The sequence below is a fragment of the Micrasema longulum genome, unplaced genomic scaffold, assembly GCF_059751315.1.
Source record: "Micrasema longulum isolate JH-2025_06_02 unplaced genomic scaffold, ASM5975131v1 h1tg002029l, whole genome shotgun sequence".
NCBI classification, from domain to species: Eukaryota; Metazoa; Arthropoda; class Insecta; order Trichoptera; family Brachycentridae; genus Micrasema; species Micrasema longulum.
This window is the reverse complement of record NW_028279197.1, coordinates 23,032-48,833: the sequence shown is the minus strand read 5'-3', so window position 1 is coordinate 48,833 and position 25,802 is coordinate 23,032. Positions and strand designations below refer to the sequence as shown.

Here is a 25,802-nt window from a genome sequence, read left to right as displayed (position 1 = left end):
GTGTGAACGCGGTTGAAATTCGAACTCTTAGACAAATGTGTGTGAAATCAATGTATGACAGGGTTACGAATGATGAAATCAGGCGAGAGTGCAAATCTGAGACAGGAATAATTGGTAAGATTAAAATCGATATATATGGCGAGAATTAAAAAAAAAAAAAAGAAATATTAGCGTTCTTATAATTTACCCAAATATTTCATGACCAAATCCAACAAATACTTAAAGATGGACATGTCAAAAGTCGGAATAATCGGCGCGCGTGCATGAAAAGATGTATGAATGTAGAGGAAGCGAGATCTGTATGCAAAGATAGAGTGTTGTGGCGTTCTATCCTCTCTGCCTACCCTTACGGGGAAACGGCGTGATGGTTTGTTTGTTTGTTTGTTTATTTCAATTTTGGTGATCATTTTCAACGAGTTGTAAATAAGTCACTATTTGAACATGGAAATCAAGTTGGGGTAGAGTGGGATTCGAACCTCGGACCTAAGATCCGTGAGCCCGCAACACTAGCCACGGGACCACAACCTGATTCATTTCGTGGTCACAATAAACGGTAACGTAGAACGAAGACGAATAAGAATGATGTGGCATCATCACATAAACCAAAATCGTAAGTCTGGTCATGCCAAAAGCTAAAGAAGGGTATATAAGTTATGGTGTTTATTGCTTACATTTAATACTTTTTAATTTATTAAAATGCATCTTCATTTATACTATTGAAACATTGAATTTTTAGATACACTTTTAGCACACTTGCAAAAAAAAATGCACAATTTATTTCCATAATATTTTTGGGAAGCTTGTAAATTTTGATTGCCAAGCATATGGGTCCTCTTCGTTCAAATGATTGTTTCGCAAATGGAGTTTTTAATTTACTTTTATCTGGTGTAATGAAAGTGACTTTTTTCCTGTGTACTAAAATATTCAGGTCTTGATTTAACAATAAGATAAAGTTCCATTCTTTAAGTACCCGCCACTGTAAATAAATTTAATCTAATAAAAATTGGCCTACATGTTGCCAGGTAATCAGCATTTATCATTTTCCGAACACATATTATTTGATTTTTAAAAACATCTTGTACATTAGTCGAGTTTCCCCAAAAAATAATACCACAAATCAAAATTGAATGCACGTAATAAATGAACATAACACATTCATTGATAGCTATTTTATTCAGTTTGACTATAACAAATGCATAACTACTTATTTTAGCAACAACAGTCTTCACGGCTTCTTTTCAGTTTAAGTGGTTATCTAATTTAGTAGACAAAATATTATTTATCATATTATTTGTATACCGTATGTCCGAAGACGGCAGATAAAACTAGTGTCTTTTTTGGATTTTTGGATGGCTCTCATAAGAAATAATTTTCCAAAAAAGTAAAATGATAAAGACGTGTAATGGTAAATATCTATGCTGTGCAAAACCAACGGATCTAGTGACATAATCTAGAAAAAAAATACGGGAATACGTTTGTATAAAGAAAAGTCTGACTGTCATTACTATTAACGTATTGTATTAAGTCATTAAGTTGAAACTTTTGAAAAATTAAGGTGAAAACGGCATAAAACTTAACGCGTATGGTAATTGACATGATTGTCTTTGAACTTTGTAGTAAGAAACGTCATAGTATAAGATAAATTAAGTTCTATGAGACGTCATTGAATTTTACTGATAATTTATTATTGTTCTTTGGCTTAACGTATAATATTCAGTCATTAGGTTATGGCGAAAACTGCACAGAGCTTAATGTGGGTGGGTAATTGAGACAAGTTCCAGGTTGCTAAGCAACCCTCTTTTGTCGGGCTGGGGGGGTGGGAGGGCCGGGTGGTGTACAGAAGGTGGTACACCGAGAGGTGAGGGGGTAAGTACGCCATTTTGCAATGGCATATGCAACTCTATAAATGCGCCAGTCTATTGGGAAAAGCGAGAGCCTGGCTTATTAATGTCGGTGTTATGGTCACCTAGTCTATCCACAAGTGGCATAAGGGTAACTAATTTATGGTTTTGACTATTTTTCTTAGCAAAATATCATCATTTTTATTCATTTATTGGCATCTGATGGTGCATAAGACACTACTTTAGTACGCTTACCGCAGTATATCTCGATTATTTGCTACACCAACTAAAAATCAGACTTTCTTTGTTTTGTCTGAACTAACATTAAAATTATAATTTTATTGTAAATTTTAACGTCTATCTGTTTTAAATTAAATGTGCTGTATCGAAATAAGACTATAATTTATGGAAAAAAATGTATTATTGTTTTCGAATTAAGTGATTTTTTAAAAATTTACTATGGACCTTAAGGTTAGGTTTACACGAGGACAATAGAAATGACAATATTGTCTTGTCCCAGCTCCGTGAACAGCTTTGACAACACTGGACAGGACGCTGGGACAGTACAAAATTTCGATCGTGGAAAAATATTTCTTTTATATTGAGATGCGTTGGAATTGTTTAAGGGCGAAATAAAAAATAAGAGCGATTTTTTCTGCCATCATTTTCAGCAGAAAAATTGCACAGGAGTAGCACTCACGCGTCAAGCAAGTCGCTACTGTTCTACAGTCGTGTTTGTACGCATTCACATGACGACAATGCGGCCACGCGCGGGCGTGGGGGTAATCATTGGCGATTGAGATAGCAAGCTGTCTATTTCAGTGACAGTGCATAGGAACAATGTCCCGTCCTACAAATTGCTGTTTAGACGTGAATGGATTCTGGGACAAGAAAATATTATCTTCAAACAAAATAAAAAAAACGTCATTTCTTAATATGTACTAAATCTACGTACGTTCCACCGTATTTTTCTTTCCTTGAAACCCCTACTTTCTACTCTGTACTCTACCTTGTTCCACCCCTTTTCACCTTTATCCCCAGTAGAAAGTTCTCAGAGGCTGTTAATGTTACAATAACTCATAACTAAGTTTTCACAGCATTACTGGCGAGCGCCATTGCAGTAATCCTTGCATGGGCGGGTACTAACTTCATAACATAACTCTCAAAGAATCTTATATAAGAAGGATATTTCAACCAACGTAAGTAATTATTAGTATGTGTACATCAAACAATACAATATTTTGAGTTTGTCTAAATATTTGTAAACATAGGCTGGATTGAACCCTCTTATGAGTAATAATACTAATATATTACTACAGAACAGAAGAGGTTTTCAAAGAAGGGATTGTAGAAGTCTAGACATTTACAGGGCTTATGACATGTATGTCATTGGCTGTAAATAAGTAAGATTAAATTTAAATTAATTAATTAAAATACGTATTTTAAGAAATTTAAAAAAGAACAGATGTATAGCAACAACAAAAAAATAAAATACGAGTATAAAAATAATGTTAATTTTAAAAACACTTTAAAAACAAATTAGTGTTAGAAAAGTAATAATAATATAAAAATCAATTAAAAGTGGTTAAAAAATATAAAAACATGCTCAGAGTAAGTCCGCCATTTAACTTTGTGTACCTTTGTTATTATTTTTGTATGTATGACATCGTATATTATGGTTAATAAATATTTATTATTTTTACTATTAAAAATATAAAAAAAACAGTATCTCAAGCATTTAAAATTTTAAAAAGCGAGATTTTAAACTCAAGATAGCTAAAAAAAATGTTAAAGCGATATTAACAGTAATAAAAAATCGGTATAGACATTGAATTAATAAACAATACCAAAATATGTAATGTAATGTAAGAGAAAAAATGGTAAGTACTAATTAAAACAAGATCAACGGGAGTTTTGGTCTATGGGAGTTTTTTTCAAAGGTTTTCAACACACTGTTTTTAATGATAGGACATGAGCCCTGTAAATTCCTAGACTCCTATATTTCCTCAATTTAAATGTTCTTTATATCTCTTGTAATGTATTAATAGAGATTTATTACTGAAAAGAAATACTTATGCATAAGATAATATGTTAGAGAAATAATTAAAAATGAATAATATATTCTAAGAAAGCTTTTTCTACATTTTTTGTACGGCGAGCTTTTCCTGTTTTTCCAACAATTAATAGTTCCAACTGTCGCCACCATGCGGCGCTTTCCTCGTTAGTATGTACATAATATATATAATAGAGAGGCCTCCCTCACTAATCACATCGTACAAATGTGTGAGTTTTACGCATCCACAAATACATTTAAACGAAGGAATCTTTATGTGTAATGACAGGGAAAATAATGCACAAGTAATATAAAAAAACCACAACATTATTTCATGTATAATATATTGAAAATGTATTTTCGGTATTATACTCATTTAAAAATTAGATAATATGTTGTATTCTGATATTTTTTTGTGACTATTTTTAAACATTCGTGCAATTTTTTATATTTTTATTAGTCTAAAAGATGACAGATTGGTCAAACCAATACCCGTAGGCAATCAAGTGATTCAGAAGCAGATTGAAATAAATATTCATTAAGATTATTTTTTTTAATTCTACACAAAAACTTATAATTGGATACGCAGTTTGCTGTCGTAATGTGTGGTCTTTTATAACGTGTTTAAATTATGCATGTCAAATAAACGCTTTTTTTTTCACGTTTATTTTTTGTGAAATTGAAATAGAACGCGCCAGCCATTACACTATTACTTTCGATACATTACGTTTCCTTTTTCAGGATTTTTAACTGAGAGTAGCTCATTTAAAAACACTAGTTGAGGATTCTGGTTTTATTTTACAAAAACGAATGCATTTTTCATCCACCCGAAGGGTGAGAAGATTAAACAATATTATAAAAAAACATTTCATCCTTCTAGTTAGCACCCGCTATCTCTAATATACAAAATATTAAGGGCCTTATTTATAAACCTGGCATAGTTTTACCTAGGCATTACTTTATATCATGTTTGTTAAGTAAGGGCCTAAGAGTCGGTTGTTTAATCATTGGTGATAGTTAAAAATCGAAAGTTTCGCTCAACAAAGTTTAACAGTAGGTCTTTGGAAAATATTGGCTATTCCGAATATAATAAAATGCCTGATGAGCTAAGACACGAAAAACTGAATAAAAAATCTAGAAGTGTCGCAATTAAAAAATATTTCTTGAATCTTTTTGATATTGATAATTATTAATATAGTTTATATAAGATGGTGTTTTATGTTTCTTATACAATAACGTTTTCTTTTTATTTCGGATGTATCAATTTGTGTGATATTATGTATTGTCAAAAAATTGTTTTTTCTTATGTACGGTCCCAAATGAGTTTCTAATAACTCCTGGGAGTAAAATATGTAATTTTTGTACTTTATGTTTTATTAATAAAAAAAATAAAAAAAATAAAGTTTTACATTTTTCATACAAAAAAGATTTTGAAATTTTCGTCATAAATTTTGTTAATTAATTATTAAAAATGATCACACAACAAAGCTCTAGTGGTTGAAAAATCAATTGAATAAAAAAAATGTGTAATGCGATGTTAATAATGCTCAAAATATTAAAAAATATGAAAGTTAGTTGGTTGACCGGTCTTCGGGTGAGTTACGGGGTAGAAAAACTCGAATGCAGTATTCCATTTTCTTAAGAACGTGATATCTTTTACCCCTCAAGTTAGCACGCGCTATGACTGGAATATAATAATATATTATGTACTTTGAGGGTGAATGGGGGACGGTGGGCGGAATGGCCGCTCGATGTCATTAATTAATTTCTGCTAAATTGAACTGAGCGCTACGGAAATACAATTTCACCTTTTCCAAACATAACTGACTGCACATAAAAGAAAAAAAGAAGATCGGTACTCTCTTCTTACGTTATTATTAAGCTACTGCATCGAGTTACATAGGAAACATATTAAATATCGCGACGCACTTGTAATACAAGATGAAAAAGATTTGTAAAGCGTTTTTTAAATGAACATTTCTAGACTTTCGTGTGACAAGTAATCGAGATAAAATGCAATTGGTTTAATAATAAAGTGTTGTATTCACTGTTTTATACAAGATAACAAATACTATGGGAAGTATGTTTACTAGGGATGGAACGACTGAGAAAGATATCGAAAGGAGGGTGAGTGCCGGGAACAGAGTGAACGGTGCACTTAAATTGACCTTGGCAAATAAATGTTTGTCGCAAGAGGCAAAACTAGCAGTTCACAATGGAGTCCTGATCCCGACCTTGATGTATGGGAGTGAAGTATGGACTTGGGAAAACAGGGATAAAATAAGGCCGAATGCTGTCAAAATGCGATCTCTCAGACGAATGTGTGGTAAAACTATGTACGATAGATGCACAAATGTTGAGATCCGTACATTATGCAAGGCTGAGATAAGCATTATCGACAAAATCAAGAAAGGAGCTCTGCGTTGGTTGGACATGTAGAGCGAATGGACAGCGAAACAACTGCTAAAATATTTACGATGCAAATGACGATGGATGCAGAAATAGAGGAAGACCGAGAAAGACATGGCAGGACCAAATCCAACAAATACCCGAAAATGGACATGTTAAAAGTCAAAATAATCGGCGCGCGAGCATGAGAAGGTATGAATGTAAAAGAAGCGAGATCTGTAGGCAAAGGTAGAGTGGTGTGGCGTTCTATTCTCTCTGCCCACCCTTACGGGGAATCGGCGCGATGGTTTGTTTGTTTGTAACAAATACTAAATAAATAATAAGTTATGAGTGAATAATAAGTAAAATAATAGTCGGTAAATATTTGCGAACGGTAATTTGCTTAATATTAAATTTAATTTTTTGTCCTAGCTTTAATTGTATTTATTTGTGCCTGTATGTATTATGAGTATTTGTATGAGCCAGTTTTTGAATGGACTATGTCCGTTAGTAAATAAACAAAATATAATTTCGATAGCACCATATTTTTTTTTTAATACGCGCAATTAATAATGTTACCGGCCCTGAATTAAAGGAATATTGTGTTTTATAATATTGATTTCTATTTATATAAAAATAAAAAAAAAAAACACTTATATATTTGTTTCAAATCGCTATATGTAGCAAATGTTGCATTTTACAAGTAACCATAGTTCTAACACTGTATCTTTGTTTCTTTAAAGAGTAGGTATTAATGATTTTTATGCATTGCATACAAAATTAAAAAAAAAGTAATATGTCCTCACTGGAGTAACCCGTGCCGAGTACAATTAACAATATACTTTGAATTTTTGTGCATGTGATTTTTTTTCTTTTTCCTTTTTTTAACATAGAAAACATAATATGCATACAGAGAGAAATAAACAAAATTTTAAAAATGTAACAAATCCACAGTTTGAAACACTACACATATATTTCATTTTTCTCTGTTTATTTAATTATATTTTTATAATTTAAAAATACTTAAAATGAAAGCATACACTTTGCATTTTTGGAGCAGATATTCCAAAATTGGCTTAGCTGAATGACACAATCCATTTTACTTCTACCTACCTCTACTACCCATTTGTTGTAATGTTGTAAAGAGAGCACTAATTAAACTACAATGACTAAAAAATAATACGTTCACTAAAAAAAATAGCTACGTAAACATTATTCAGTTCAATAGCATTGGAATAATATTTTCGGGCATAAGAACTTTTTTTTTGCAAAGATTAAGCAGAAAATAAACGGCCTTTCCGATAATAAGTAATTTTACTGAATGAATTAACTAAGCGCATTTTTTATAATTATTGAATTTATAGCAAGTTTAATTACTCTGCATTATACGCATCCACCTGCGGTCGAACTGCATAATTTTACTGAAATAATTCATGTCCATATCAATTCAGAAGTAAGATAATTTATTTTAACGTAAAGCTGAGCTATGACCAATTGAAAGCTTATTAAAATTAATTGAATAAATTAAAAAGCTTTTAAGAAAACCGGATTTATGTTGTATCCGAATATTCGTATATATTTTCGTTTAAATTATAAAATGTAATTTGTTTATGAACTCCAGTTCAAAAATTGTAATGCAATAAATTATCATTGCGTTATTTAAACTCCTACAAACCAATGAAATATTATATTATGTTTATAATTTTCCATTCGCCAAAATTTTAACAATGAGAAAAAATTATGCATTACATTAAACGAACGGCAAAATAGTTTATAAATAAAAAGACTTGAAAAAGTATAGCGGGATTCAACTAATATTATGAGTTTTCTAACCTTTTTTAAAACTAAATTAAAATGTAACTATTTATTATAATAATGATAATAAATCATACATTCGTAATTTTAGAGAGTAATAAATATACTGTTAATAATAATAATAAATGTACTGTATTTTTAATTTTTGTAAGACAATGTTGCATGTATTTATATTTCTTCTTCTAAATAGTAAAAAATATATAAAATGTCAAATATTGGAAAATTGTCTTTATAAACTTAATTTTATGTACTAAATCCTCATGTTTAAAACAAAGTATTTTTAAAAATAAGATTAAATAATCTGCACAGCGTCTCTTAGCACACTAAAAAACAGCTGTTATGTACATTTAAATATAGCATATTTGAAAAAGTTTGGTATTTTTTTTTTTGATGAGTCAGTTTTTAAGTTGGCTGGAAGGTATTGTTTTTGGCAATAAGCCCGCCAAAATGCATGCATTTTTTACTTGAAGTATATTCAATAAATCCAAAATATTAAATTAAAACTTACGGTGATATCGCATGTATGGCGGCATGAAAGAAAATGAAGATTTCTCCACCACTTGATTATTGTTACGTTCTGGGGGAGGCTTGAGATTCAGCTGACCTCTCATCTTACAAGATGATACCATCACCATTTTGAAGAATTGTTTATAACAAACACGTTAGAAGTATTTAATTAAAAAAGTTTTTTTACACAGGTTTGATAGTAAAAATGAAATTATTTACGAAACACTGTTACGAAGTTTTTTCCAAGTGCGTGAATTTCCCGAACTGACGCAACGTATGTTGCCCGTTTGACACCCCGTTAGGGAATAAAAGGGTGCGCGGTAAGTGAGTGCCGCTTACCCGATGCATCCCCTTCCCCGCTACACTACTCGCCACTCGCTACTCGCCACTCGCTACTCGCTACTCGCTACTCGCTACTCGCTAGATGGCGGATTGTGGGTTTAGCGAAGTGGCGCGCAATGCCGAACCTCGATAATGGTATTAATACCCTGCCAATACAGAACAGAACCTAAAGGAGTAGGCCGAGCCGGAAACGCGCGTTTCTTAAAAAATCTCGTTTTCAAAATTCTCGCGTTACCCCTTGCGGGCATTATTATTGCGCAGAGGACAAAACAGTACAAGAACCACGCAGGTAGAATTGTCTAGATTTCGCAATAAAACCTACCCCTACTCACGCGATTCTCTGTATAAATTTCGGTGTATTTTTTATGCATCTTTGTTATTTCGGAGCATTAATAAGGGTAGTGCCTTAACAGCACGCCACCAACTGCCGGGTTGGGATCCCGTTTTTTTGTGAATTTTACGCGTTTTTTTGGCGTCACCTATTATTTTCCCTACCTGAGAGCATTTTTTTTCGCATTAACTAGATCAACCGAAAAACACATTTAAAAGCTGCTTAATTTTATTCGTTTTTTTCGACGGAATTCTGCCGCGTTATTATTTTTATTTCACCCCTAACATTTTTACCTGCAGTTTTTTTGTATTCAGATGTCGGATTTCGTATTTGTTTCTTAGTATTCCGAGTAAAAAAGAGTTTTTATGGAAGACTGCATTTGATCATCCTCGGATAAGACGCCTGTTGCAATACTGCGGCGGGGGAGCGGTAGGAGGGAGGAAGCATTGTGTCATGACAGTCTGACAACTGATAAACATTTTGGAGGACATAATTATAAGTAAATTTACGGAAACCATCCTTGGCCGACAGATTCCTAGCATTGCATACAGGATATTTGTATCAATATAAAAATGATATCCGTTGATAACATCAAAAACTTGATTTAGCTTTCGAATTATTATTGCAAATGGCGGCTGGCGTCAACTTTGATACACATCTGACAAAACCACTCAATGCATTATTTATCTTTCCGTTAATCAACTACGTAAATTGGTAAATATATTATTGACTGACAATTTGTTGTTGATTTAAATGCAGTGTTTGTGAACGTGAAATGCGGGCCCATACCACCCTCGATACCTATCGGCTATATTTTATTCTTAAATTAGTCATTTAATTGAACGCAGCAGTATGAGTTTCACATAAGGGTCCTTTATTTGAACATTTTGTAAACATTCATTCCAGGAAAAAATAATAGTATCTAAATACCCAAGGATACAATAAATAAGTCAATTACACAAAAATACTTTTGCTTCAATATAAAGTACTTACTCATTTGATACGGAATTGAATCAATTAGTTGAAAAAATCGTTTTCCCAAATACATCAGTGGTGACTTTTTATCGAAACCATTTTTTAATATATTTTTTTCTCTCTTTTACTGCTTCTTTATATTATTCTTAAACAACTATATTTCTAAACTATCTTTTATTTTTTTAAATTGTATTTTTTAAATTTTATGTTGTTTATATACTCGTGTTTTACTTTTATGTACGCATATGCAAACCTTATTGGCGTGAAAAATGAATTAAAAAAAGTTTTATTACTTAATACAATATAATAAATCAATAATTCAACATATAGGTATTTGAATAAAAAATATTTTTTATCGCTGTTTAAATATTATAGATATCTCTGAAATTCTTCAAACAGAAGTTTCTTTACACTAATTATTGCCTTTACCGTTTTATAATAATATTAACCAGAAGAAAAAACATAATACACATTGGAGATTTTTTCATGAAAATTGTTTTAGATTAATTATTTCGTTTGTTGAATAGTCAAAGGTTTTACTTGAACATTCGAATATTTGAATAACACCTTTGCCAATCCGCACCAGATGGCGACTTATCTTACGATTCACGTGCCAGTTCAGGGTCCATGAACTGATGAAGTGAAATAACTTCTTCCACATACTCGAAAACCATGATAAGACCAAGAGTTTTCTTATCGGTTTCGCTCGTACAAAAAAGCATTGTTTTTTTGTCAATAAACGAGTTACTTTTAAAAATGTCTTCCATTGCCCCTTTCTTTGCTGGTTTGGCAAATTGTATGGAAGGCTCATGTCGGATATTATCATTCTTCCTCATGACCATGGAGCAATTTAAACGAATGATGAAATTCAGTTACAAAAATCCGTTCCCTTTATGATTTTTTTATAAATTTAGTGATTAACAAATTACAACAGGCATGGAAGACATTATACATACAGAGCTTATGACCTGTCATGGCATATTTTTTTCTCTAAAATCTTCTTTGTTCCTGTCGTAATTAATGTTAATCTAAATGACTTAGGGATTACACCCCTTAGGGAGGGGTGTAATCCAGTCTTTTGTCTACGAACATTTGGACAAACTAAAAATATCGTAAATTGAATAAATTTAAATTGTTATTTTCATTAAAAGTTAATTAGTAATAAATGTATTGTAAAACCACATTTGAAAACGAAATAATCGAATCCGGGACCTTTAGCACGGAAGGCGAACGCGTCAATCACTACACCTCAGGGAGAATTTATCTGCATTGGATTTTATTTGTCAGGATTTTTACCCGAGAGTGGCCATCGATTTGAAAACACTCGTCAAGGATTCTGGTTATATTTCACTCACAGAATTGTATTCGTAATCCGTCTGGACACGAAAAAGAGTACCTTCAGAGTATGAGATTTCCTTTTCCCACCTAATGGTGCGTTGGGCTCTACATTGGTACACCAATCGCAGCGTACCTAGATAATTTTTGCTATATGAAGGTAAGGTGATTGGGCTTGCGCTTCAGATGGCAGTGCAGGGAGCAACTGCAGCGTATCGTGATTATTTTTGTTACATACGTTTCAGGCCCCTGTCAGGCTATGAAATATTTTAGTGTTAAAACACAATAAATATTTCATCTCGAACACGTCGGGAATCGAATCCGAGATCTCTTACATGGTAGGCCAGCGCGCTGGATTTTTGACCAGGAGGCGGACAAAATATGATACTATGATTAATTCCCGTTAAAGCAACCAGGAGGTAAGTGATTCCCGGCGGTTTCCGGCGTTTCCTGGCGGTCTCTGGCGGTCAGAGTTAGAAGTAATGATTTTTCAACCGCCATACCATTATTATCGCGAGCTGCAGTAAATTTTCCGCGCCAAATAATCTCTTAATTAGTTTGCTCCCTGTGCGCAGGGTAGCGATTTAACGTCTCCGGAATTAACCGGTTCAATATATTTCTCAGTGAGTTAAATGGCAACGCTGCGCTGTGAACATTCAATTATAAAATGGATTCGCTAAATTATTTTTCAAGCTAGAAATCAGTCGAATGAGCATCGCACATTGTGGAATATGACTCCGTTTATTGTGCACTTAACTTAAAAAAGAACAGTGTCCTGAATTACATCTAAAAATGTATTGAAATCTCCAAATAAGAAAACGTTTATACACAAGACGTCACTCACACTGGAGGATTTGAGAGATTAAAGTTGAATAAATGTTGCATCATTTCGTTTAGTTTCCGCCATATGCATATATCTTCACATGCACGCATGCCGATTATTCCAATTTATTTCAATCCATCTTTGAGTATTTTTTGGATTTGGTTATACCACATATTTTTTGGTCTTACTCATTTTCTGTATCCGTTGACATTCACATCGTATTTTTTTTGGCCGTTCTTTTGCTGTCCATTTGCTCTAAATGTCTAAACCAAGACATCCCAGCAGAGGTGCGAGGCTGTGAGTGTGAAGTGATGTTTCGGAAAAAACTTAAAACCCACTTGTTCTCTAAATCATTTGAATAAATCCGTAGCACGTGACAACAAAATAAATTATTTTAATTAAATTACAAATTTAAAAGCTTCAATTAAATTAACTTAACAATATAATCACCATGTAAAGCGCCCTTGAGGTATTTTATTACGAAAATGGCGCTATATAAGTTATCCATAATAAATAAATAAATAAAGCACTCCTTTTGTTATTTTGTCCATAATACTTATATCAGCTTTACATAATGCACGGATATCGTGCATAGTTTAACAACACGTTCGCCCGAATGATCGCATTTTAACAGTATTCAGACTGCTTTCATCCTTGTTCATACTTCGCCTCTATACACAAGGATCGGAACCAGAACTCCATTGTTTAAAAAAGAGCTAACACCATAAAAATAGGACTTAGAAGGTAGTGTTATCCATTGATTCGTTTAGTTAAGTACGGTAACATTGCATAAGACTAACAAGTCTCGGTAACATTGCATAGGTTATCATTAGTTTAAAAATGTGATTTTCCACGTTTTCATATAATTTTTAATAACAAAGCATTACAGGGTTACTCTTAAATTTATAGTTTAATAAATTAAACGTAACATAATATTATTTCTTATATTATATAAGCGCCCTTGAGGTATTTTATTACGAAAATGGCGCTATATACGTTATCCACAATAATAACATATTCATACATAAGCCAGCATGTTGGACATTAAATTAAAAAGCAATGCCATAAATCATTATTTTTATCACATGAACAAACATAATTATAATTAGATGAATGAGAGGATTTTTTTTAAACTTGGTTTTTGCAGTAACTCAAAATGTCAATTTTTTACTTAACTGGGTACACACCTCGACCCAGGAATTATTCGTATGAAGATGTCCATTGGGAAGGGTAAATATTTATATTAGTTAAATATAAGTGCCACCGTTTTGCAGTAACAACTCACGCACAGTATATAATTGTAATGCCGTATTAAGCCGACTTCATGAACTCGGCAATAGTTGTTCCCACATATCGGATATATTTAATGTGGGGGTATTGTTCTTATAGAACAAACCTTATAAACTTTTTCAAAGATGAGCAGTAATCATATTTAATGTAGTTACTTCATATATGATTTTCTGTTTTTTTTTTTTTTTTTTATATATATTTTTATTATAAACCTTATTATGTTTAAAATTTGATTTACTTTTTATATTAAATTTTAAAGTTCTCGTATACTTTTTATTTCAAACTTTTGTTTTATTTAAACTTTTTTTTTATTTTTTATTTTTAAATATTATGTTATATAATTTTTAGGCTTGATTATTGTTCCTTAGTTTTGAGTGCAAATATGTAGTTTAAAAAATATCAAACCTTATATGTTTATATTATAAATTTGTAAAAGGCAATTATGCCGTGTATGTTAATAAAATAAATAAAATAAAAATAAAATAAGTGTATCTTGTTTAATTAATGTTTAAATATTAGAATATTTAATTTAACTTAACGCCATATTGTAATACTACTTGTTACATGTACATCATTTTAATATAGGTGCTATTGGGCTTGTATACGAGTACATGTTATAACGTCCTTAAATCACCGTAAGGGTAACTTTAGTCCTGATTACTTACTATCGCTGGCAAATACAGATGTTTCTTGTATTTCTGGCTCTTTATTTATTATATACCTCGTAATTAAATGTGCGATAAATATTTTCTTTCGCTGCCAAGACCGTTATGGGAGAGAACTTTCAAAGCTTTCGATTAACGTATATGTTATGATATTGCCCTTCCGATATGGGGCTATTGACATTTTTAGTGGTTCTTTTGTTTAGGCTATGTTTCTTTCCCGGCACATGTACATAATATATGATTATTGCAGTAGGAGGGAAACAATTAACAAAGAGAATACACGGGATATATTTAGTCGAAAAATTGCTCGATGGGGTGAAATACTTAACGGGAATTCTTCCCTTTCCGCGGATCTTGGTGCGAGCGACTACCGACTACCGACGCACAATATCACACTGCGTGAGAATATAATACATGGCGAATCATTTCGTACTTTGACAGGGGATATAAAAATAATCACTTATGACAAACAACAAGGCGAGAATTTTCATCTTGATCTTAAGAATTGCGAACAATCAAAAAAGTTTTCATTACCTACGTATATTTATTTCTAAAAAAGATATGTGTAATCCAAATTAAAGGTCATAATCCAAAATGACATAAACAGACTACAACGACAGCAAAATAAAAAATTGAAGCTAGTATATGACCCCCCTTATCTAATACCGACTAAAGAACTCTTTAACGAAACTAAACAATGTAAATTATTTACAAGTTAGCGACTGATATTATTGTAGACAAAAAATTAAAACTTGAAAAATTGGAATAAACACGGACATAATACAAGAATATCAGAACAATATCACATACATCTCAAAACGAGACAAAGACAATCGAGACTAATGAATCAGGGACTTAAATTATATAATAAACTACCAGACAAAACTAAACAAAAGACTCGGATAAATTTTTTAAAAGGTGTAAAAATTATTATTATCAACAACAAGTATGAATAAAAAATTATTTGTTATTTTTGTAAATTAATGCTTTAATCCGTAAGGGATAATAAATAAATTTTCAAACAAAAAAGTATTAGATTAAGAATTTTTACCACATCAATAAAAAAAATTATTTTAAAACACACTACTACTTTGGAAAGAAAATCATGAATCATCTGATAATTCCAATTGAGTGCTTTTTCTTGATTATGTTATTTATTATTGAAATCGTATTCAAAACTATATAAATTTAATTCACAACACTATGACATAAATAATATGGCGCTAAAACTCTTCTAATCGACACATTAAATCTATTTATACTTCGTAAATTTTATAGGATTCACGGCGGTGCATCTATGGTGCATTTAATGAATCGATTAAGTACTTTTATATAAATTTCAAAACGATTAGTTATTGATATATTTTAAAAACAGGTTCTGTTATTGAGATATTAACTTTTTTGAAAAATCGGTATTATGTGTTTAGTGGGTTTCATTATTTTTACTTTTATATTTTACCTTCTTAAATAAAAATAAATACAAAAAAAATAACACAGAAAAAAATATTCAAAAAAACACCGAACTTCTCCATTATGAATGACAATTGACAAATCAGTCGATAAAGTCAATTCAAATTATCTCACTTAATGGAAATATTCATTTAGAAAATTTACAGAAATACGTTCGGTAAAATTTCATTAATAATGGTGACTCAATATTTTACGGAAATAATTCGATTTTATTATTAAAGAAAACGAATTTATTCATCGTTCTGTTTGTTGGCAGTCATTCATAATTGCGAGCCAGGTAGTGATCTAGGACAACTGCGAAGGCATAGCGCAGCCTGTCATGAATCTCTTTAATGATGTTTGCCCGTGCGGGTCTCGGAATTAAAGATAAAAGTAGATATTCTCCTGACTTCCCACCCTCTCTAGCGCGGAGACGTTGCGCGTGTTCGGCTCAAAGGATGAATGGGATAATGGTCGAGCACAAATACCATCACACAATACCAACAAACTTAGCACAACGTCACGTGGGCGACACGCGATCCGTAACTCTTCCGAACACCTTGACGTCCTGATGAAATCGAAATGGAAAAGGTGCAACGGCTGCCAACGAAACCCAAAGTTATTCGGAATAAAAGCTGATTTCGCTTGCAGTTTCGTAGCGAAGATGCCAGTGTGTGCCAGCTATACCTGAATCACTAAAACTAAATAACCTACCACGAATAAATCAAAAGTGACTTTGAAAGCGCAGTTATTTCATTTATCAAATTATTACGGTTATATTAAACATCAACGATGGAAAAAATATTATGGTTTGGTCACGTAGAACAAATGGACGACGAAAGAATGGTAAAACAAGTCAACATGGCGAAAATGAACGGTATCGTGAGACGAGGACGACCAAGGAAGACGTGGCATGATCAGATAAACCAAAATCTTAAGTCTGGTCATGTCAAAAGCACGTATGACAAGATGTATGAATGTGGAAGAAGCTAGGAATGTATGCCAGGATAGACGTGTGTGGCGGTCCATTCTCTTTGCCTACCCCTACGGGGAAATGGCGTGATGGTAGTAGTAGTAGTAGTAATATTAAAAATTCAATAAAAAACGAGTTTTCACGAAAAATGACAATCGAAGCTAGACTATCAGTGCACAACGAGGTTTTAGTCCCGACACTCATGTATGGAAGTGAAATGTGAGATTGGCAGAGGAATGATGAAAGCGGAGTGAATGCGGTTGAAATGCAGTCTCTCAGACGAATGTGCGGGAAATCAATGCATGACATGGTTCTGAATGGTGAAATCAGGCGAGACTGCAAATATTAGATAAGATTAAGGAAGGGTCACTTTTTCAATTCAATTCAATTTATTTATTTAATTATAACATATACATTACAAACATATATTCAATACGTATATATTATATTTGAAAAAAATACATGTAAGAGACTCATGTCAAAGTAGTAGGAGAATCCTGCTCCAGAAAACCCCTTCGGATACATGGAACAGATCAAAAACCAGAGCGATGTTTTTCAGCATAGCGGTAGCCCTTCCAACAGGCATAACCATAGGCAGGTTGGTCCTGTATATCGGAATATGAAATAATCTATGCTGACGTTGTTTTAGGTAATTATCACGAACATACAAACTAATGCTCATCATAATTTCAGAATTATCGATCACACCGCGCAACAGTCGATAAAAATGTGTAGTCAAATACACATACCTTCTAGTCTGTAAACTGTTGTAGCCAAGCATACCCTGAAGAAACTTGGTCGGGTAGAGCCAACTTAGATAGTTTGGTCTTGAAGAACGGATCGATGACGAAAGAATGTTAAAACAGATATACACGGCTAGAATAAATGGTAACGTAGGACGTGGACGACCAAAAAAGACGTGGCATTATCAGATAAATCAAAATCTCAAGTCTGGTCATATCAAAAGCCGACACAACCGAAGGGCATGTATGACAAGATGTATGAATGTGGAAGAAGCGAGGAATGTATGTCAGGATAGATGTGTGTGGCGGTGGAATGGGGAGATGGTAGAAGTAGTTGTATTAAAAAAATGATTTGAATTAAGCAACAAAATACTGATGAAACCGCAGAACAGGAATCTTATCTGGCATGTGCATTATGATAGTTCTGTTTTATATGCGCCCAACTGGTTAAGAGGCCAATTACTGTGACAAATACTAGCACCAAGATTTGATAAAAATCCCATTTAAACATGACTGCTCATAAAAGTTCGTACATTGACTAAAAAGAAACAGCAACTTTGTAGAGGAATTGATATTTCTGAATTCCGTAAGTAAATATTTCTTGTAACTCATGTTTCTACATCTTTATGTCGATGTTCAATAATTTAATTAAGGTATGTTTTATAGTTCTCCTTTTATATACTGAATATTAATTTGATAACTGCTGTTTATTAATAAATGAATGGGGAACTTTTATAGCACATATATATGAATCAATAAATCACAAGTTTCAGCGACCAATCATGGTTAACCCTAATATACTTCTATGCATTATCACCCCTTTCTCTATTAAGGACGTATGCATACGTTGTAGTAACAAACTTGTGAATGACTTTTTTATGCTCGTCGAAAATCATAAAAAGATAGAGTATAGGCTCGTTCTCGCCCCGAGGGATGCAAATGAGACCCCACGAGGATTTGGAAGGGTTACGAAGCCATTGAAATAAAAAACCAAATGAATATTATGTATTTAAATAGTGGTGGGGGTAAAGAGTAAGTCCACATTGGCTTATTGTGGTTTTAAATTTAGAAGGGTGCACTCGTGATGAGAGGCGGTTTATAAGAACTCCTAGGAGAATCTCAATGTTATCTATTATTGATACTCAGTATAGAGGGTGCTCCATCGCATTTTATAAAATATTCAGTGTTTATGTAGAAAAGGAGTTATATTTATTTGAAATGCTTTTGAAATATTAAAAAATGTACAATATTTGAAATATTGTAATGGCAAGCGGCGAGTTTATAGATTGGTAAGCTGCAAAAATTCTGATAAAATGTCCATAGCGGTAGTACGGCATATAAAAAAGGTCTATTCCATATTTGATAAATTATCGATAACAAATGGCGCTAGTGGCTGATATATTAATTAAAATAATAATTAAGGCTAATAATTAAAACATTTTCTAATTTAACACAATGTATACAAGAAAAAAACGTAATTCCAAAAAACTAAAGCCGCGGGGACTCGAACTCCAGCCCTAGTTACTAGAAAGCGAACGATTCATTTGCACGGCTATTTCATGTAATAACCCAGTTGCCGGAAAAAGTGATATATAAAATTGTATTATTCATCAGCGTACTGTTATAATATATTTTCTTGCTTGCAAGTATTGTTACTTGTCTTGAAATAAAACACTATTGCTTAGTAAAAAAAAACTATACATAATAAAGATGAAATTATTTAAAAGTATTCCTTAACGAATACTAAAGTTAACTTAACAAAACATTAATTGTTTTTTTAGAATCATTCTTTCATCGTTTAATATTCACGAAACGATGTTAATTATACTTCCATAATTCTTTATATATATTTACTCTTAACACTATTCACCATTCATTCACAAGTAACGTTTTTATCATAACTCAAACATTATTTTAAAAGTTTAAATAGATTCTGAAGAGTAGAAGAACAAATAGAGAACACCTAAGGATTTATACTGATACGCTGATATTAAGGACTAAAATGTCCGTTAGTAATATTATTTATTTTACAATAAATTCACTTTCAAACCATCGAACAGGACAGGACTTGCACGGTATTATTCTAATCTATCTTACTTGTTTAAGGCATAATATTTTTGTGATGATACTCGTATCTATGAGTTTTGCTGTATTTCTATCTAATTTATTCCTCAATCTACCGAGAAATACGATTTTTAGATGTTTTTTTTTAATGCTCAAAGTTCGCATTCAAAGTTAATTTCGAGTCTAATATAATACCCAAGTACTACCAATAATGATCCAAATGACAAAATAATAATAAACGTTCTAATAACTTTCCAAAAATACATCTAGCAACTGTTATTAATTTGAATTTAAAAAATAAATAAGAGACACCGAAAAAAATATTTTAGTTGGTAAATGCTTAAATTATTTTGACCATGCTCATAATATCAAAATCATATTAATAAAAACTAAAATATGATAAGGCCATCGTTAGATTTAAAAATAATATTGATTTTTATATTTGAATGTACAAACGAACAAGTAGATAAGTTCACGTGTGGTACACACGCCGGGTGTGAGTTGAGGAGAAAACTAAATTGCTTTGGGAAATAATGAATTCTGATGGATATTTTAACGTGTTTTGTAAACCAATACAGTTTCTTTGATAATGTAAAGGCTACTTAAGAGTCAGGAGGCAATATAATTCATCGTAGAAAAATACAAGTATTTAGTAATGTATTCATCCCATCGCTGACCGGTCCGGGGAGGTGTGTTGTGCGGTAGAACTTATTCCGGAGACCATTTCCATATCAAAGCGCTGCCGCGAAGCTCGCTAAGTAAATACTCGACCAAAGTTGGGAAAAAACGTTTTTCATATTCCTCCCTTTTCGGCCAAAGTGGAAAAGAGAGTTTCTTTGAGTTCTCAGGTAGAAGCGAGACTCGGTCCGGCGGATTGTTGAATATATGTATTGCCTGCATAATAGATTTAGAGCTCCGAGGTCGGAGTAATAACATAACAGGTGTATCCTTTCGCAGGAATATTAAAATTTTAACGGAGTGAGAAGACGCGAAACGAGTTAAACAGGTAAATGTTTTTTTTAATCGCGCCGCGGGGGATGTAACGGGGATTGATTACAATAAAAAATGTTCCATGAATAAAATAATCAGTCAGTTTATTCAACTTTTAATTATGACGCTAACTACTGACTTTCATTATATTCGACATGTTCGCATTACGTTTTTTGGCGTTACCCTTCCTTGATTACACTAATGGCATATTTTACACCCAACGAATCACGCACACCTCTTACTGCGCAATCTTCTAGATAATGACTAAAATGTTACGTTAAACTTGCCATAAAAGTGACAAAAATTGATCGAATTTCTCAAATTAAGTCATACAAGTTTCCCATTTATCAAATATAAAAGTTTTATGCAGAAAAATGAATATTGATGAATGAAACCCGACACCATTTTGAGATAGACCATTAAATACATTACTGAGGATTGAAGCATACACGAAAAGCTTGCAATCCGCCGAGGAATAGCTGGAGCGACTTTTAACACAATGCGTGTTGTCTGAAACTCTAGTCTATACTAGGTCAAAACGAAATACCGATTATTCAACTCTTGTATAATGCCAGTACTCCTATATGGGAGCGAATCTTGGCACCTTACCGAAGCTCAGAACACCAAATTTCTGAGTTTTGAGAGTAAGCGCTTGAGAAGAATATTAGGCATGAGGTAGTTCGATTTTCTAACTGTCACTGAAGTCCGAGAACGGACGCAGCAGCCTCCTATAACGAGCGCCTTGAGGGTGCGGCGGTGGGCCTGGCTTGCACACGCGCTACGCATGCCTCGGGAGCGCCTAAACCCGAGTTGCATGGATTTTAAACCTGCGGGCTCACGCCGTCCCGGAAGGCCGTCGATGACGATCTTTCGAGTTCATTCGGCAGAACTAAGGGGCGAAAGGGTCTCCTGGAAATTAATACTACTGATGTCTACATGCTCCACTTAGGATCGAAAAGAGGAAGATTGAATACTGCTACTACTACTACTACCATCACGCCATTTCCCCGTAGGGGTAGGCAGAGAGAATGGACCGCCACACACGTCTATCCTGGCATACACTCCTAGCCTCTTCCACATTCATACATCTTGTCATACATGCATTGAATACTGCAAATCAATAATTCCTTAATTAGAACACATTGCGACCAAAAGATTCGCACAAATTAAGAACTAATATGGAAGCTAATAAAACTTAGACTGTAAGTAGCGTTTCCCGTCTTTTATTACAAAAAACGGTGAAATAATAATTTTATATTGTAATTCAAGTGATACCGTAAAAAGTACGCTACTTTATTATCCTTATGGTCTCTGATAAGTGCGAGCATTCTTCGTGCACTTATTAACAGAAGTTGAGGAGTTCATTATGTTTTGACAGCTTTACAGAAGCTCGTTATGTTTTTAACACGGATAGCAATAAATATTTATGGCGAATTCTACATAAATATTTATGTTTGATTCTGACATAAAATTCGTTTTGATATGTCTGCGTCTGCGGAGTGATACCACGGCACCATATACTTTGCGAGCGGAACTCTCCCAGCATTAACATGAGTAAACAGTATGGAGATGCCTCAGGTTTTTAACATTTAGAGTAGATTTTGTGGGTTCGGTTGGACTTAGAGAGTGGGTTAGAATTTCCAACTGCCCTCTGTTTGCGTCCTCCACTGTTTACATTAGAAGGGAGCGATTGTTCCTGCATATTATACTCGTACAAGACCTTTGTGCCTCAATGCACACTGCACACTCGACTAAAGGGATGCCGGACATCAAAACACAATCAGGAAAGTATTTAAATACGTATTTTTCAACCCAAATTATCATTATTTACCATAAAATAGAAGCGAAAAATCTTGTTTAGAACGCGCTCATGTTAAACATGCTTTTTTAATTTCGTTTCAAGAGTGAAAATTTTATACCAAAATATCTTGTAAAAAAAACAACATAAGCATTATATTTTTAAACTAAATATTTGCGTTCTTATGATTTATAAATATTCCATTTTTGGGGGGCATTTTCAACGAGTTATAAATAAATCATTATTAGAAAATGGGAATCAAGTTGTGGTAGAGTGGGGTTTGAGCCTTGGACCTCTGATCCATGAGTCCACGACACTAACCACGGGATCACAACTAGGTTATAATATAATTAATTTATTCTGTGAATCGACCCTTTGCCTTGCTACGTTCGAAGGAATTGATAGGCTTTTAATAATATTTTTTATTAATATAATGGATAACTTGTAAGGGATATTTTTTGTTAAATATTCTTTTCAGAATAAGGTTTTATAATACATGTAGGTAAATCAGTTATATTTTTGTTTGATGATTATATTTTTAATATGTTGCCACGACGATAATTCGTCGTTGTTTCATATTTTTATGAAATAAAATGCAATTTTTGGTATATTACTAAATTTTCTGGTTAGGACTATCATATTACAAGAAAAAACAATATTTGCGGCAAAAAAGGAACAGAATTTGCAAACAATCCCCTTCCCTATTTTTTATTGAGAGGGAAAAGTGACCCTCAAAAAGTCGTCCCTTAATATAACCTTTATCCAAATGGAGGAATGGAGTGTTATTATTATGAAGATGTTTTACAAGATTATTAAAAGGTTTGGAATATGGCCAAGGATGTTCATGATTTGTAATTTTCGGTTATTATCAATAATGAAATTTAGAATTTGAAAAAAATATTAATGACTTATTTGATTTTGTGTGATGTCTACCCGATTTAAATTATAAAGTATTATCCAATCAATTAATTATTGTTATTTTGTTTATCTTTTTGGAAAATGCCTCCGGATTAAATTGATCATAATCAATATGTTTTTTTAAAAAGGAATAACCTGCTAAGCCTCTATTTCAGAGGCTTGTCAGCAAGTGGGAAAGAGAGAATATGAAAGAAGCTATGAAAAATACACCACAACACCCAGACCAATTGAGAAAAAATATTTCTTGGATTCCTTTCTTGCAACTGGCGGGAATCGAACCCGCGACGCCAGTTTCACAGTTAGCCGTCAACCAACTGCGCTACGGCGCTTGTCAAGCTGTTAATGTTTTGGAGTTTGAATGTTTTTTTTTGTTTAATTGTGATTCCTTCAATTTTTATTCTTTCGATCCGTACTTAATAATACATCATAATAAAAAAAATGAATCAATAAAATTTAAAAAATATTTTTCAATACGACCGAATACAGACGTATAGGTTATGACACAAATCGTAAGCAGAAACAAAAAAACATTATTTTATGGAAGTCATTATTAAAAACAAATAAATTAAACGTCAAAAGATTTTGAGATCGGGCATTGTTTTAATAACAAATAAAATGTATTATGTGCCTATTTATAATCATACTGATGATGGTGAATTGTTTGAAGTGAAAGGTTTTCTTTTTACCATTAATATGACCCACATTAAATTGAAAATTCAATTAAACAAAATACGAAACCCTCAATAAGCTAAATGCCATTAAAATTCATTTCGTTTGACATCTCAAAGACCCATTGATTAGTGGAATTGCTTCCGTCCATTTATTTATTTACTTCCTTTTGAGGCTTTGTGCCGGAAGGACATCGTTCAGGCTTTAGTGCCGAGCGCGTGCCAACCCCTTCGGAGGGTGAAAGTATTTTTTAAATAAGGGAGTGTGCCCTATGGAATGATTTATGGGGGCGCAACTGGTAGGAGATTGTCGCACCAGATTTCGATATATTAACACTGCAATAGAGAGAGTTAATATTGGAAGTTTTTAAAAAAATATTTGCAGTGCATTTATCACAAAACTAGAAGTGGAAAAAAACTCAAGAATAAACACTTTTACATAATTTTAAAAAAAGATTAAAAAAAGAAATGGTAAAAATATGATATATTTAGGTTATATCCTAAACTATACTAAATTATAATATTTCATTTCCTATGGCCACTTTATGTTAATGTGATAGATATTCAATGTACGCAGCATTCAGTATACCAATACAAAGCCCTTCGCACTTTAAAGTGCGTACAAGAGTGTAATCAGAATGTCTGGATTTTTAAACAAATTTGGATTTTACTTATCTTTTTTTAAAAACTGATGAATTTCACAAATGATTATTTTCACTCGACTAAAGTTTCATTTACGCCCAAATTGTATGTTTATATATTAATTTGCATTTAATTTGTTATAAAAAAAACCGCTTTGACATTTGAGAAACGAGACATTTTTTGACAAAGAAGAGTACCTAAATTAAATAATGTATGTAGATATAAGAAAAATTGAATATTAATTAAAGGATTATTTATGTTTCGTCATGATCATAGAATAACGACGCATGTGATTTTCTTCAACTTTACATGAGAACGGTTGAATTTTTTTTGACACTTTCAACTCGATGCGTACAAAAGTATATTTTTTGACACTTGGGTTAGTTATATATATTTCATTTTATTTAAATCTGGAATATAAGGTCTTTATAAAACCTTTTGGGTTGCATTTTTTGCACATTCGTCGTTGTTCTACGAACATGACGATTTAAATCAAAGTTTTACATTAAAAAAATACTTGGTAAACTTTCACTTATTTATTTTATCAATTACTGCTTTTACCATCTAACGAGCATCTTCAGACTGTCCGTTAGAGGGTGAAAGCGTCAATAGGTCAAATAAATATCTGGAGACGTACAAGGTATTTTTGAATTTATAACATATATTTAAACATTATATTATACAATTACAATGGAATTTCATCAATTTCATGAAATAAAATATATTTTTTTTTAGTATAATAAGTTTGTATACATGAAAAATAAATTTGAGTACCTACGTAACTCTGGTACATAAATTATTTCAGTTGACTGAAATTCAGACCCGTTCATGTTATAATGGTTTCCCAACAGTTTAGCTTCGATAGATTTCCGCTAGATGGACGACGCCGGTCAAGCACATACTCCGGCTGGTCACTGCGATAAGCTTGCGTAGCATTATAATGGCAACTTTACTATAACCACATTTGTAGGTACAGGGGAGCTTTGAAATAAATATAATGTACTTTAGCGTTTTCTATATATTGTATTAAATAAAAATGAAATACGCTGTAGAAAAGTTAGTATTTCAAGTTCAAGGGTGATACTTGGATTTTAATAAAAAATAAAAAGTTTATTGATCAAAAATCTATTAAACTAGTTAGTATAAACAATAGTTTGAGTTTGTCCAATTTTTTTACTTTTTGTACTGGATT

The 25,802-nt window shown here is 32.5% G+C and overlaps 1 protein-coding gene across 1 annotated transcript in view; it reads right to left on the bottom strand.

The window, feature by feature from the left end:
- The window catches only part of LOC148273225 (uncharacterized), a 64,623-nt gene that overhangs the window by 30,157 nt on the left and 8,664 nt on the right, over positions 1 to 25,802 (bottom strand). The gene's annotated exons all lie outside the window — the stretch shown is intronic.